General features: G+C 39.3%; 1 protein-coding gene across 7 annotated transcripts in view; it reads right to left on the reverse strand.

The window, feature by feature from the left end:
• LOC128688501 (uncharacterized) overlaps nucleotides 1–17,288 on the reverse strand; it is a 784,466-nt gene that overhangs the window by 284,343 nt on the left and 482,835 nt on the right. The gene's annotated exons all lie outside the window — the stretch shown is intronic.

A 17,288-nucleotide genomic window follows, 5' to 3' on the forward strand; every position in this document is an offset into this window, starting at 1 on the left:
TTCCACTACTATTACTACTACTACTACTACTACTACTACTATTACTACTGCTACTACTTCCACTACTACTACTACTACTACTACTACTACTACTACTACTACTACTACTACTACTACTACCAACAGCATGGGCCACTTAGCCTCTGTTGCGTCTGTATACTCTCTGTGTACCTGAATTGTTTGACAAAACTCCTGGAGAGTAAAAAGTTGCCACAGTACACTGTCACGTTGGTTGTACAAGTGACCTTTTACCTAACAAAAGCAACTTCTTGATAGACTGTATAGGAGTATAATTTTTATTTCTAGGTTTTTAGATGTTCAATTGCAAGATTTAGAAGAAGCATTTACAAATATTTTTCAGTCGCTTTAAATCACTGGGAGAATTTTTTTGTTATAGACACATTTGATATACTTAGGAGCATTTAAGGTGATTAAAAGCATTAAAAATGCTGGTTTGCAGGATTAAATTTGAATAAAAGTTTGAGGTATTTCAGAGCTAGTTTGAGATTGTTAGATACATTGTAAATTGAAATATATACTTATCACTTTTATAGATTTAATTGGTGTGAACTGGTTAGAAATGAGTCGTTAGGAAACTAGAATAGCTTACAGGTATTTAGATTAGGTGTGAGTGTATGAATGCCAATGAAGTATATTAAAAAAAATCGGTGAAATAGAGTAATGTTGGATAAAAGGAAATGAGAGTAGTCCGATAAACACAGATATAAACAGGACAAAAAACACTGAGGAAAATAAGCGAACGGTTTGGCTCACACACACACACACACACACACACACACACACACACACACACACACACAAAACCACATTGCACATAACATGAATTATGGTTGGGGATGGTAATTGGTAAACAAGCATTATTCTTCGCTAACGATCATTAATAACGTCGCTCGCTACCATTCTCATTACTAACGACCGCACTCATCCTACTGGATAATCGCTTGTTACCTGAGATTAATTACAAACTGCCTTGCACGCCGTGATCCTATTTGACAACGTCTGAGAGTAGCAATCACACCGTGGTGTGTGTACTCACCTAGTTGTACTCACCTAGTTGAGGCTGCAGGGGTCGAGTCCAAGCTCCTGGCCCCGCCTCTTCACTGGTCGCTACTAGGTCACTCTCCCTGAACCGCGAGCTTTATCATACCTCTGCTTAAAGCTATGTATGGATCCTGCCTCCACTACATCGCTTCCCAAACTATTCCACTTACTGACTACTCTGTGGCTGAAGAAGTGTGTGTGTGTGTGTGTGTGTGTGTGTGTGTGTGTGTGTGTGTGTGTGTGTGTGTGTGTGTGTGTGTGTGTGTGTGTGTGTGTGTGTGTGTGTGTGTGTGCGTGTGTGTGTGAAATTAATTAAAAAAAATGTCTGGATCACACACAGAGGAAATAAAACTGTTGAAAAAAATAGATGGGCGAAAGATATAAAAAAAAACAAGACTTTGTATAGAAGACCTTGAAGGTTTGGGAAAATATTCTTGAGGGAAAATGCTGGAAAGAGATCTGGAAAGGAAACTGGAAAGGGAACTGGAAAGGGAACTTGAAAGGGAACTGGAAAGAGAACTGGAATGGGAATTGGAAGGGGAACTGGAAAGGGAACTACAAAGGGAACTGGAAAGGGAACTGGAAAGGAAAACAACAGAAGAGAAGATAAAGGAACAAGTACTGCTGGTAGATGCTTGATTAGGTAACATTCGGGTCGGGTAATATACAGAGAGAAAATACAATAATTAAGAAAACTACGAGCATGTACAAGTTATGGCAATGTATTTTGGAAAACGTTTTTGCCGCCAGGACGTGCCTGGCGAGCGAAACGACTTCGTAAATGAAAGACCATAACCCATACAAGGAGTTTTATGCGTCAACATCTCGGCCCACCATTATTAAAATGACCTTCACCTCTACTGCCATCTGACCCCCACCTGTCACCTCTACTGGCATCTGACCCCCACCTGTCACCTCTACTGGCATCTGACCCCCACCTGTCACCTCTACTGGCATCTGACCCACACCTTTCACCTCTACTGGTATCTGACCCCCACCTGTCACCTCTACTGGCATCTGTCCCACACCTTTCACCTCTACTGGCATCTGTCCCACACCTTTCACGTCTACTGGAATCTGACCCCCACCTGTCACCTCTTCTTCCAGGAATGCTTTTACTTGGATATGATAATGGAACACAATATCGACGAGTTGATAAGGAATACATGTGTGCAACATTTAGGTAACTACTCCGAAAGGTTTCGCCTACACAGAAGGCTTCTTCAGTAGGGTACAGAAGAAGCAGCAGAAGCTGTAGAGATGTAAAGACGATGTAATCAGTCCATCACCCTTGAAGACGTAGTTTAGAGGTCAAACCTCCGTCTTGAAGGGTGAGGGGACTGTGATAATGCACTCAGCTCACAAACTGAAGTCCGTCGTTCGATCCCCGTACCACGGTACCTAAAACCTAGGTATCGGGTGGAAACATTAGGTACCTGGGTGTTAGTTGACTGGTGTGGGTCGAATTCTGGGATTATTATTATTACTAAAGATTAGCCGGTATTCTCCCGGCCCGGGCCTTTTCCAAGTGGTGGCCCGGCCTTGACTCCCTCTTTAGGGAGTGTCTGAGACCTAAGTCTCCCATGGGAGGAGGCACAAGTACCTCCTCATCTTTGGGACCAACTGTCCCCAGGCCTAGCCACAAGCTAGGCCTCTCTGGTCTGCCATCCCCGCCCCAAGGGGGCTAATGGGAATGACAGTCTTATGAGCTAAAGGCTCGGGCTCAGGCACCTACCCTACCCTAGAAGGGTTAGGCATGGTATCGATGGAATCCTGGGACAAAATGACCTAATTTGCCCGAAATGCTCTGCATAACAAGGGGCTTTCTGCAGAGTAGTATGTCATTGATGTCTGTTAGGCCTGTGTACCATATACATGTACGTGAAGAAAGAAAGATTATTATTATTACTAATTATTATTATTATTATTATTATTATTATTATTATTATTATTATTATTATTATTATTATTATTATTATTATTATTATTATTACGTGATGAATGTAATTTTTACGTGGCTTGAGGAAAAACTCTACATAAAGCGATACGTTGTCTAAATACAGGCTTGTTCACCATATTTGTATTTATGTTGACAAATGAACGTTCAGGCGAACAAAACAGAGGTTATAGAACAAGCTTTCACTTGGACAACATTTCGCTCTGCTTAGAGCTCTATGAAATCATTCACATTACATTCTTCTGCAAAGAGCGAAACGTTGTCTCAAAGCGGCAAGCAAACTTATGATATTTGCTTAGAAAGTCTATAATATTTTCATTAATAAGGGGATATATAGGTAATTTATACCATCCATCTCCACATCCTTCAGTAAGTGGATGTAATAACAAATGGAGTTTGAGAGTCCATTAGCCTGCCTGGTGGCCTGGTGGTTAACGCTCTGGCTTCACACGGTGAGGGCCTGGGTTCGATTCCCAGCCAGAGTAGAAACATTGGACGTGTTTCTGTCCACCTGTTGTCTATGTTCCCCATCAGTAAAATGGGTGCCTGGGTGTTAGTCGACTGGTGTGGGTCGCATCCTGGGACACTGACCTAAGGAGGCCTGGTCACAGACCGGGCCGCGGGGGCGTTGACCCCCGGAACTCTCTCCAGATAAACTACTGCAACAGGCAGTTATTTACTACTGCAACAGGCAGTTTACACTGTAAACTGCAAGAGGCTACAATACGCACACACACACACTATTTTCTCTTCTCTCTCCCTCCCTCCTTCTCTATCGCTCTCTCCCTTTCATATTCTCTCTTCCTCTTCCTCTCTCTCCCTTTCCCTCTTCCTCTTTCTCTCCCTCTCTTGGAATCTGAAACAGCAACTGCACTTTGAATATTGTAATCTTTTACTGTGTCTCTGGACAACACGCTTGTGTGTAGCCGTGACCTCGTCTCCTCACCCGTTTCCCAAGGCCACAGCATTCCTGCACCGCCCTAATTTGCATACGGTGTTGCTTCTCTCACACGGAATAATTAGGAGAGCACAAAGACCTCACTTGTGTGAGATAATTTTTTTGGGGGGCCGGAGGGGAGAGGATTTTTTGATCTTCGGCTGTGCGCGTTTGTGGTAATTATTTAATTCAAGAAACGATAGAAATCAGAAAAAAAATTCATTGAAATGACACACAGGAATTCAACAATTAAAGTTTGATGAATATGTATCGAGTTTTAGAAGGATAGGTAAACATGGCTAGAAGGATAAGTAAACATAAGTAGAAGGATAGATAAACTTGAGTAGAAGGATAGATAAACACAAGTAGAAGGATAGATAAACACATGTAGAAGGATAGATAAACACATGTAGAAGGATAGATAAACACAAGTAGAAGGATAGATAAACACAAGTAGAAGGATAGATAAATACAAGTAGAAGGATAGATAAACACAAGTAGAAGGATAGATAAACACATGTAGAAGGATAGATAAACACATGTAGAAGGATAGATAAACACAAGTAGAAGGATAGATAAACACAAGTAGAAGGATAGATAAACACAAGTAGAAGGATAGATAAACACAAGTAGAAGGATAGATAAACACAAGTAGAAGGGTAGATAAACACAAGTAGAAGGATAGATTAACACAAGTAGAAGGACAGATAAACACAAGTAGAAGGATAGATAAACACAAGTAGAAGGATAGATAAACACATGTAAAAGGATAGATAAACACAAGCAGAAGAATAGATAAACACAAGTACAAGGATAGATAAACACATGTAGAAGGATAGATAAACACAAATAGAAGGATAGATAAACACATGTAGAAGGATAGATAAACACATGTAGAAGGATAGATAAACACATGTAGAAGGATAGATAAACACAAGTAGAAGGATAGATAAACATAAGTAGAAGGATAGATAAACACATGTAGAAGGATAGATAAACACATGTAGAAGGATAGATAAACACATGTAGAAGGATAGATAAACACGAGTAGAAGGATAGATAAACATAAGTAGAAGGATAGATACACAAGTAGAAGGATAGATAAACACAAGTAGAAGGATAGATAAACACAAGTAGAAGGATAGATAAACGCAAGTAGAAGGATAGATAAACACATGTAGAAGGATAGATAAACACATGTAGAAGGATAGATAAACACAAGTAGAAGGATAGATACACAAGTAGAAGGATAGATAAACACAAGTAGAAGGATAGATACGCAAGTAGAAGGATAGATAAAGACAAGTAGAAGGATAGATAAACACATGTAGAAGGATAGATAAACACATGTAGAAGGATAGATAAACACAAGTAGAAGGATAGATAAACACAAGTAGAAGGATAGATAAACACATGTAGAAGGATAGATAAACACATGTAGAAGGATAGATAAACACAAGTAGAAGGATGCATAAACACATGTAGAAGGATAGATAAACACATGTAGAAGGATAGATAAACACATGTAGAAGGATAGATAAGCACATGTAGAAGGATAGATAAACACAAGTAGAAGGATAGATACACAAGTAGAAGGATAGATAAACACATGTAGAAGGATAGATAAGCACATGTAGAAGGATAGATAAACACATGTAGAAGGATAGATAAACACAAGTAGAAGGATAGATAAACACATGTAGAAGGATAGATAAACACAAGTAGAAGGATAGATAAACACAAGTAGAAGGATAGATAAACACATGTAGAAGGATAGATAAACACAAGTAGAAGGATAGATAAACACATGTAGAAGGATAGATAAACACAAGTAGAAGGATACATAAACACATGTAGAAGGATAGATAAACACATGTAGAAGGATAGATAAACACAAGTAGAAGGATACATAAACACATGTAGAAGGATAGATAAACACATGTAGAAGGATAGATAAACACAAGTAGAAGGATAGATAAACACATGTAGAAGGATAGATAAACACAAGTAGAAGGATACATAAACACATGTAGAAGGATAGATAAACACAAGTAGAAGGATAGATAAACACATGTAGAAGGATAGATAAGCACATGTAGAAGGATAGATAAACACAAGTAGAAGGATAGATACACAAGTAGAAGGATAGATAAACACAAGTAGAAGGATAGATAAACACATGTAGAAGGATAGATAAACACATGTAGAAGGATAGATAAACACAAGTAGAAGGATAGATACACAAGTAGAAGGATAGATAAACACAAGTAGAAGGATAGATGAACATATGTAGAAGGATAGATAAACACATGTAGAAGGATAGATAAACACAAGTAGAAGGATAGATAAACACAAGTAGAAGGATAGATAAATACAAGTAGAAGGATAGATAAACACAAGTAGAAGGATAGATAAACACAGGTAGAAGGATAGATAAACACAAGTAGGACAGATGATAAATTAGACACATGTGCAACACTTGGGTATCTTTAACGAGGAAACGTTTCGCCACACAGTGGCTTCATCAGTCCATACAAAGGAGAATCGTGATGAACAGAAGGAGTTTGAGGTAATCAGTCCCTCAGCCTTGAGTTGATATAATCAGTCCATCAATCTTGAAAAGAATACAGTATGGACCGATGAAGCTACTGTGTGGCGAAACGTTTCCTCATTAAAGATACCCAAGAGTTGCACATGTGTCTAATTTATCAACATGTCGGTTCTCTGAACCATTCGTCTGCAGAAGGATAGTTACAGAGAAACATTACTAAAATAATAACACGCACAAGAACGTATTTGGAGCAGCAATGACTGCTTCACCTGAACGAGAACACAATCGAGAACAGAAACCGGGATATCAAGAGCCAAAACAGTTCGCAGCCAAGCCACAATTCGGAGAGGAATCTTGAGACGACGTTTCGTTCCGTCGTGGACCACAGCTTGGACAATGGGGAGAAGACAAACCTGCCGCCACTCGTAAGTGAGACATATTCTCGCTTTTCAGTTGTTTTTAAAACAAATCTCTGTTATTTGTGTAAACTATCCGGTCGGCCGACACAACCAGCTAAAAGTATTTTCACTATTTTTTTTTATTGGTGCTTTTAATGTCTCCCTTACCTTCGTGTGTTTTAGTCTGGCTAGTTAATGGTCCAAGACGGACTGAAACGTTGTCATAAGCTTCTATCTCCTACGTGCGGGTTATTTGTGTATTTCTCTTCGTGCGAGACACTCCTCGCACACTAATTAGCCTTCCCATTGAAGAGGTAAATTTAAAGAACGTTTCGGGCATCGCTCTGGATCATTATCAGTGATCCAGGACGGATCGAATTGTGGATATTTTGTAAATTATTCCAACTACGGTATTGTACCTTATTTTATTACCGTTTAGCACATCAAAGTTATTTTTATTACAAAAGCCAGAAGTGAAATATAAGAATAAAAAAATCCAACAAGAATAGCAAAATAAAAATCAATTTATTTTTTACCGGCTGTTTTCCCACAAATAAAATACTTGATAATGTGTTACTTATGGGACAAATTGGTAAAAAATATATTACATTTTTTAGGGGGATGTGAGGGAGGTGGGAGACAGAATTTTGGAAAAATGAAGGGGGAAAAAATAATAATAATAATAATGGAAATGGGGTAAGACAAAGAAATATTTATGGATAAAAATATAATGTATCAATTTTTTTTTCAGTGTAAATATATATATATATATATATATATATATATATATATATATATATATATATATATATATATATATATATATATATATATATATATATATATATATATATATATATATATATATTCGAAGATCCACCGTGCAAAATATTATATATGTAAACTCAAAAACAAAATTTCGAAAAAAAGCTGATAAATATATAATTTTCATACCAAAAAAAAAAAAAAAATCTCCGAAATAAAACATCAGCTAAATAAACTCGGGTCAGAGAAAAAAAAGCTAAAAGTGCGTAATAAACTCGCAGATAAAACATTAATCAGGAAAACAACAGCTAAACACGGAGACGAACCGGAAATTATTAGACTCAGTATTTTTCTTTGCTTTTACCCCACCACCACAACTGTCCCTTGAAGTCTTGTATTATTTCCTGGGTAATAATACTAGTATTATTTTTGTCTGTTTGATATTATACAGTATAGAGAAGTACACACACACACGCACACACACACACACACACACACACACACACACACACACACACACACACACACACACACATACACACAAATAAATAACAAAAGGCACAATACCGTGACTGGAACAATACACAAATAACCCGCACATAAAAGAGAGAAGCTTACGACGACGTTTCGGTCCAACTTGGACCATTGACAAAGTCACACACACACACACACACACACACACACACACACACACATACACATACACAAGGAAAAGGATCTAAGGGTGAGTACAACACCAAGCACATCTCCTGAGTGGCACGTCAACCAAATAACTGCTGCAGCATACAGACGCCTAGCAAACCTAAATAAGCATCCCGACATCTTAATAAAGAGTCATTCAGGACCCTGTACACTGTGTACGTAAGGCCCATATTGGAGTATGCGGCGCCAGTTTGGAACCCTCACTTAGCCAAGCATGTAAGAAAACTAGAGAAAGTGCAAAGATTCGCAACAAGACTAGTCCCGGAGGTAAAGGGTATGTCACATGAGGAGAGGTTAAGGGAAATCGACCTGACGACACTGGAAGACAGGAGTGATATTGGGGATATGATAACGACGTGTAAAATACTGATAGGAATCGACAAGGTGGACAGAGACACGATGTTCCATAGATGGGACACAGCAACAAGGGATCACAGTTGGAAGTTGAAGATTCAGATGAATCACAGGGATGTTAGGAAGTATTTCTTCAGTCACAGAATTGTCAGGAAGTGGAATAGTACGAGAAGTGATGTAGTGCAGGCAGGATCCATACATAGCTTTAAGAGGAGATATGATAAAGCTCATGGAGCGGGAAAAGTGACCAAGTAGCGGCCAGTGAAGAGGCGGTGCCAAGAGCTGTAAATCGACCCCAGCAACCACAATTAGGTGAGTACACACACACACACACACACACACACACACACACACACACACACACACACACACACACACACACACACACACACACACGCACACACACACACACACGCACACACACACACGCACACACACGCACACACACGCACACACACGAACACACACACATTATATATATATATATATATATATATATATATATATAAGTAGTCATAATTTCTACAGGGGCATCCCTTCCGGTTTAGGGCCTTCCACTGGGCGCACCCTTCCGGTTTAGGCCTTCTACAGGGGCATCCCTTCCGGTTTAGGCCTTCTACAGAGACATCCCTTCCGGTCTAGGACCAGCAGCTGGAGGGTCACCTTTTCACACCTAGGTGTTACTTCCGGTTTTGACCATGACCTCGCCCTCGAGACTACCTCACCCTTGACCCCCCAACCAATACCCCCACCCCCCACGACCCCCCGCCTTGCGACCCCGCCGTCGCGCCGCGCGCCCGCCCGCGCGCCCGCCCCGCGCGCCCGCCCGCGCGCCCGCCCGCCGCCCCGCGCGCCCTTCGCGCGCCCGCCCGCCCCGCGCGCCCGCGCACCTTCTGCTGCGCCTTCTGCAGCGTCGTCCGGATCGCCCCCGCGCCCCCGATTTTTTTTCTTATGATCTCCTTGGATCCAGGTTTTTGGATTCCCCCCCTATGGGGTTTCGAATTTTTTTTGAATTTCATTTTCTTGTGCTCTCCATCTCCTCAGATCAAATTTTTGAGGTTCCCCCTCCCACTTTCACCCCCCATCCCAAAATTTATCGATATTACCAAGTTTTTGGATTCCCCCCTATGGGGGTTTCGAATTTTTTTTTGAATTTCATTTTCTTGTGCTCTCCATCTCCTCGGATCAAGTTTTTTCTCGAAATCAAAGTCTCCATCTCCTTGGATCAAATTTTTGGGTACCCCTCCTTTCACCCCAAAATTTTCTCGACAATACCATGACTCCATCTCCTCGGATCAAGTTTTTTGGATCCCCCCTATGGGGTTTTCGAAATTCTCCATCTCCTTGGATCAAATTTTTGGATTACCCCTCTCACTTTCACTCCCACCCCAAAATTTCTCGATAATACCAAGACTCCATCTCCTTGGATCAAGTTTTTTGGATTCCCCACTCTGGGGGTAAGCATGCTTACTACAGGTCTAAACATCTTCCCCTTATTATTTTAAAATGAACTAAAACCTTCCTCTCATTAAGTTAAATGAACTAAAAAAAAAAAAAGCGTGTTTACTCGGCGGTCAGTGACGTCACACATACAAGCTAAATCTTGTCGACTTACCCCTATGTCAGTGACGTCACGCACACAGGCTGAATCATGACGACCCTTTAGTTCATTAAAGTTAATAAGGGGATATAGTACCTACATCATAGGGAAAACATTTTCATCATCAGAAAGTCACATTTTTTGTTTCGTTAATACCCACAACAATCCAACAATTTCTTTACAACACAAGTCTAGACATTTTTTTAACTATTTCATCTCAGGTCACTCCCCCCCACGAAGTAACCTCCTCCCCACCCTCCCGAACCCTCACACTCCAACCAACACCTCACAATTTTCACTCATAACCCCCAATTTTTCTCGTTTTAACCCTTTTAGTTCATTAAAGTTAATAAGGGGATACAGTACATCAGAAAGTCACCACAACACTTATAACCACTTTTCGATAAATTCACTAGTCACAATTTTACATATTACGAAGTTAAATACGCACTTTTACTTTGAACACCTTCAAAACACTCTCTTAAATCATTTGAATACTCACAAAAATACCTTTATACATTTCCAAACAACACTGAAATACTCCAAAACATCATTCGAACACCCCCAAAATCACCTCTGAATACTCCCAGAACACCTTCATAAGTACTCTTGCACATCATTTGAACACCTTCATAAGTACTATCATAATCATTTGTACACCTTCAAAAAACACCTTTGAATACTCACATAAACACCCTTGAACACCTTCAAAACACCTTTGAATAACCTCAAAACACCTTTGAACACCTTCAAAACACCCTTGAACACCCTTGATCACCTTCAAAAAAAACAACATTTGAACACACTTAAAACACCTTTGAACACCTTTGAACATTTCCAAACAACACTGAAACACTTCCAAAAACACCATTTGAGTACTCCCAAATACACCACTGAATACTAAAACACCACTGAATACACTCAAAACACCACCAAAATCACCATGAAACACTTCCAAAAAACACAATTTGAGTACTCCCAATTACACCACTGAATACTACTAAAACACCACTGAATTCAATCAAAAACACCCTTCAACACCTTCAAACACCCTTGAACACCTTCAAAACACTCTTGAACACTTTTCAAAAACACCTTTGAACATTTCCAATCAACACTGAAACACTTCCAAAAAAAAACACAATTTGAGTACTCCCAATTACACCACTGAATACTACTAAAACACCGCTGAATTCAATCAAAACACCCTTCAACACCTTCAAAACACCTTTGAACACCTTTGAACACCTTCAAAAAAACAACATTTGAACACACTCAAAACACCTTTGAACACCTTTGAACATTTCCAAACAACACTGAAACACTTCCAAAAACACCATTTGAGTACTCCCAAATACACCACTGAATACTAAAACACCACTGAATACACTCAAAACACCACCCAAATCACCATAAACTAAGATCAACACCCACATCCCACAACACCCACAACCCACAACACCCACATTTTTTTTCTCGTTTTATCTAATTTCATCAGAAAGTCACAACACCCACACCCCCCATTTTTTTCTCGTTTTAACCCTTTTAGTTCATTAAAGTTAATAAGGGGACACACTACATCAGAAAAAGTCCCAACAACAACCCACTTATAACATTTTTTTTTCGGTATCTCTAGTTCGACAACAACACCCACAACACCCACATCCCACAACACCCATGAACATTTCCAAAACACTATTTGAGTACTCCCAATTACACCACTGATTACTACTAAAACACCGCTGAATTCAATCAAAACACCCTTCAACACCTTCAAACACCCCTGAACACCTTCAAAACACTCTTGAACACTTTTCAAAAACACCTTTGAACATTTCCAATCAACACTGAAACACTTCCAAAAACACCATTTGAGTACTCCCAATTACACCACTGATTACTACTAAAACACCGCTGAATTCAATCAAAACACCCTTCAACACCTTCAAACACCCTTGAACACACTCAAAACACCCTTCAACACCTTCAAAACACCTTTGAACACCTTCAAAACACCTTTGAACACATTCAAAACACTCTCATAATCATTTGAACACACTCAAAACACCTTTGAATAACCTCAAAACACCTTCGAACACCTTCAAAACACCCTTGAACACCCTTGATCACCTTCAAAAAAAAACAACATTTGAACACACTCAAAACACCTTTGAACATTTCCAAACAACACTGAAACACTTCCAAAAACACCATTTGAGTACTCCCAAATACACCACTGAATACTAAAACACCACTGAATACACTCAAAACACCACCAAAATCACCATAAACTAAGATCAACACCCACATCCCACAACACCCACAACCCACAACACCCACAATTTTTTCTCGTTTTATCTAATTTCATCAGAAAGTCACAACACCCACACCCCCCATTTTTTTCTCGTTTTAACCCTTTTAGTTCATTAAAGTTAATAAGGGGCCACACTACATCAGAAAAAGTCACAAAAACAACCCACTTATAACGTCTTTTCGGTATCTCTAGTTCGACAACAACACCCACATCCCACATCACCCACATCCCACATCCCCCACACACACACACACAGACACACACACACACACACATCCCTAACCTAGCCTAACCTAACCTAACTTATCCTAACCTAACCTAACCTAACCTAACCTAACCTAACCTAACCTAACTTATCCTAACCTTGCCTAACCTAACCTAACCTTACCTAAATTATCCTAACCTAACCTAACCTAGCCTAACCTATCCTAACTTAACCTAACCTAACCTAACCGAACCTACCCTAACCTAACCTTACCTAACCTAACCTAGCCTAACCTAACCTAACCTAACTTAACCTAACCCAACCTAACCTAACCTAACCTAGCCTAACCTAACTTAACCTAACCTAACCTAACCTACCCTAACCTAACCTAACCTAACCTATCTTAACCTTACCTAACCTAACCTAACCTAACCTAGCCTAACCTAACTTAACCTAACCTAACCTAACCTACCCTAACCTAACCTAACCTAACCTATCTTAACCTCACCTAACCTAACCTAGCCGAACCTATCCTAACCTAACCTAAAATATATTGGAACACTTCCAAAATACATTAGAGTACTCCAGAATTACTTTGAACGACTCCATTTTTGGATATTTCCAAATTAGTTTTGAAAACTTTATCGTAAAATCGAACATTATTTTCTTGTTGGTAAAACACACTCAATGGTAGAAATATTTACTCGATTTCCGAATAGAAGCACTGTCCTCGCTCTGAGAGACTCATTGTGGGTCACCCCAACACATGGTGTAATGCGCTTCACACCCAAGGTAGAACATAACACCTGCGTCAACTCAGGACAGACAGGCGCCATGTAATGCGGGTAACATCCAAGGTAGAAAATCATCTCTTTCCAGACCAACTGTCTATCCTAACCTAACCTAACCTAACCTAATTCCTAACCTAACCTAACCTCACCTAACCGAACCTAACCTAACTCCATCAATCACCTCTATCCTAACCTAACCTAACCTAACCTAACCCAACCTAACTCCATCAAACACCTCTATCCTAACCTAACCTAACCTATCCTAACCTAACCTAACTCCATCAAACACCTCGAATACTACCTAACTTAACCTAACCTAACCTTACCTAACCTACCGAACCCAACCTAACCTAACCTAACCTATCCTAACCTGTCCCAACCTAACCTAACCTAACCTATCCTAACCTAACCTAACCTAACCTAACCTAACTTATCCTATGCTAACCTAACCTAACTTATCCTAACCTAACCTATCCTAACCTAACCTAAACACTGACTAACTTTGAACCAACTCTGAACACCACTTATCTTCTTCAAAAATGCTCTGCACATCATTTGAACACCTTCAAAAAAACACCATCAAACACCTCCGAATACTCCCAAAAAAAACACTACTGATTACTACCAAATCACCACTGAATACTACCAATCACCGTCAAAATCACCAGAAACTAAGTTTAACATCACCATCTAACATCCTTTTTATAGAAATCCCCTCAAATCACTATAACCAAGAACTCCCTCCCCATTTGACGCATAAAAAAAAAGCATGAACACAAACCTAATACGCAAACACTTAGTACATGATCACCATCAACTGAAAACATATCTTGTACACACACATAATATAAGACAATCACCAACTACAATCACCCATGTTCACTTACCTCAAAATCACTAATATCACAGAAAACAATCATTTTTATAAACATTTCACACACACACACACAAAAAAAATCATATTTGACAATATCTAAGCGCACTCACCTCACTACCACCAACACACGATGTCTCACCTCACAGGACCGACAAAGCTCACCTCCAGTGACGTCACACTCCCATTGTGTTACTTGGTGGTTGGTAACATCACACCTAACCCCCCTTGTTTCAACCTATTGTACCCTACATTATCTAAGAACACTATATCCAACACGATTACCAGATTTTATGATCCCCAACACCAAGATCACAGAAAACACACATTTTTTATAATTATTCACACAAAAATCACGATCACCAATTCCATATCATGTTTACCGTCATCTATCAACACTAATCACCAAGATCACCAAAAAATCTAAGATCATGCATCTCAAAACTACTATGATCACTGAAAACACTTATTTTTTAAACATTCGCACAAAAATAAGACATACACAAAAATACCACAACACTTCCACCAACATCTATAACATAACATGAGCACTATAACATATCACTATCACAAAAAAAAAAATAATACACAGACACCCACATATTATACATTTCAATTGCAAATTTAAGACATGAGACATACACACCAAATCTAAGACATTCACCTCCAACTAAGACATACACATCACCCCTAAAACTTCCTTCCTTATTCATTCCGTATATCTCCTAGAGCTGTTTTAACCCCGACGGATCCACCACGACGTAGGAGCCAGAGGAACCATCACCACTCCAACACCACCTACTACACTCTGGCTCCTACGTCGTGGTGGATCCGTCGGGGTTAAAACAGCTCTAGGAGATATACGGAATGAATAAGGAAGGAAGTTTTAGGGGTGATGTGTATGTCTTAGTTGGAGGTGAATGTCTTAGATTTGGTGTGTATGTCTCATGTCTTAAATTTGCAATTGAAATGTATAATATGTGGGTGTCTGTGTATTATTTTTTTTTTTGTGATAGTGATATGTTATAGTGCTCATGTTATGTTATAGATGTTGGTGGAAGTGTTGTGGTATTTTTGTGTATGTCTTATTTTTGTGCGAATGTTTAAAAAATAAGTGTTTTCAGTGATCATAGTAGTTTTGAGATGCATGATCTTAGATTTTTTGGTGATCTTGGTGATTAGTGTTGATAGATGACGGTAAACATGATATGGAATTGGTGATCGTGATTTTTGTGTGAATAATTATAAAAAATGTGTGTTTTCTGTGATCTTGGTGTTGGGGATCATAAAATCTGGTAATCGTGTTGGATATAGTGTTCTTAGATAATGTAGGGTACAATAGGTTGAAACAAGGGGGGTTAGGTGTGATGTTACCAACCACCAAGTAACACAATGGGAGTGTGACGTCACTGGAGGTGAGCTTTGTCGGTCCTGTGAGGTGAGACATCGTGTGTTGGTGGTAGTGAGGTGAGTGCGCTTAGATATTGTCAAATATGATTTTTTTTTGTGTGTGTGTGTGAAATGTTTATAAAAATGATTGTTTTCTGTGATATTAGTGATTTTGAGGTAAGTGAACATGGGTGATTGTAGTTGGTGATTGTCTTATATTATGTGTGTGTACAAGATATGTTTTCAGTTGATGGTGATCATGTACTAAGTGTTTGCGTATTAGGTTTGTGTTCATGCTTTTTTTTTATGCGTCAAATGGGGAGGGAGTTCTTGGTTATAGTGATTTGAGGGGATTTCTATAAAAAGGATGTTAGATGGTGATGTTAAACTTAGTTTCTGGTGATTTTGACGGTGATTGGTAGTATTCAGTGGTGATTTGGTAGTAATCAGTAGTGTTTTTTTTGGGAGTATTCGGAGGTGTTTGATGGTGTTTTTTTGAAGGTGTTCAAATGATGTGCAGAGCATTTTTGAAGAAGATAAGTGGTGTTCAGAGTTGGTTCAAAGTTAGTCAGTGTTTAGGTTAGGTTAGGATAGGTTAGGTTAGGATAAGTTAGGTTAGGTTAGCATAGGATAAGTTAGGTTAGGTTAGGTTAGGTTAGGTTAGGATAGGTTAGGTTAGGTTAGGTTGGGACAGGTTAGGATAGGTTAGGTTAGGTTAGGTTGGGTTCGGTAGGTTAGGTAAGGTTAGGTTAGGTTAAGTTAGGTAGTATTCGAGGTGTTTGATGGAGTTAGGTTAGGTTAGGATAGGTTAGGTTAGGTTAGGATAGAGGTGTTTGATGGAGTTAGGTTGGGTTAGGTTAGGTTAGGTTAGGTTAGGATAGAGGTGATTGATGGAGTTAGGTTAGGTTCGGTTAGGTGAGGTTAGGTTAGGTTAGGAATTAGGTTAGGTTAGGTTAGGTTAGGATAGACAGTTGGTCTGGAAAGAGATGATTTTCTACCTTGGATGTTACCCGCATTACATGGCGCCTGTCTGTCCTGAGTTGACGCAGGTGTTATGTTCTACCTTGGGTGTGAAGCGCATTACACCATGTGTTGGGGTGACCCACAATGAGTCTCTCAGAGCGAGGACAGTGCTTCTATTCGGAAATCGAGTAAATATTTCTACCATTGAGTGTGTTTTACCAACAAGAAAATAATGTTCGATTTTACGATAAAGTTTTCAAAACTAATTTGGAAATATCCAAAAATGGAGTCGTTCAAAGTAATTCTGGAGTACTCTAATGTATTTTGGAAGTGTTCCAATATATTTTAGGTTAGGTTAGGATAGGTTCGGCTAGGTTAGGTTAGGTAAGGTTAAGATAGGTTAGGTTAGGTTAGGTTAGGGTAGGT

Source organism: Cherax quadricarinatus, chromosome 13 (assembly GCF_038502225.1).
Source record: "Cherax quadricarinatus isolate ZL_2023a chromosome 13, ASM3850222v1, whole genome shotgun sequence".
Classification (NCBI taxonomy): Eukaryota; Metazoa; Arthropoda; class Malacostraca; order Decapoda; family Parastacidae; genus Cherax; species Cherax quadricarinatus.